Here is a 438-nt window from a genome sequence, read left to right on the forward strand (position 1 = left end):
GCGGCCGCTGGGACGAAGCACGCGGCGCTTGTATAATTTGCAGCAATCGCGCTGGGTAACCGCAGGAATTTGCTCTACAAAAGGTTTGCAGGGAGGTGAACACGCCTGCCTAATTCCCTCCAGGTGCCCCAGTGAGGGCTCGAGGGGCCGCGGCGGCAGCACCGGCTGCGTTTCTCTGCCTCCTGCCCCGGGACCGTGCCCGCATCCCCGCGTGTCCCCAGGGTGGGATGGGGGGTCTCCTCGGGGCTGTCGCTGCCCTGGTCTGGGGGAGCTCCAGCTGTGGTCGGCAGCACCCGGGGACGGGACGTGGTGTGGTACACAGGCACGGGACCATAGAATCATAGAATGGTTTAGGTTGAAAGGGACCTTAAAAATCATTGAGTTCCACCCCCCCTGCCCTGGGCAGGGCCACCTCCCCCCAGCCCAGGTTGCTCCAAG

Source organism: Charadrius vociferus, unplaced genomic scaffold (assembly GCF_000708025.1).
Source record: "Charadrius vociferus isolate BGI_N301 unplaced genomic scaffold, ASM70802v2 scaffold1773, whole genome shotgun sequence".
NCBI lineage: Eukaryota > Metazoa > Chordata > Aves > Charadriiformes > Charadriidae > Charadrius > Charadrius vociferus.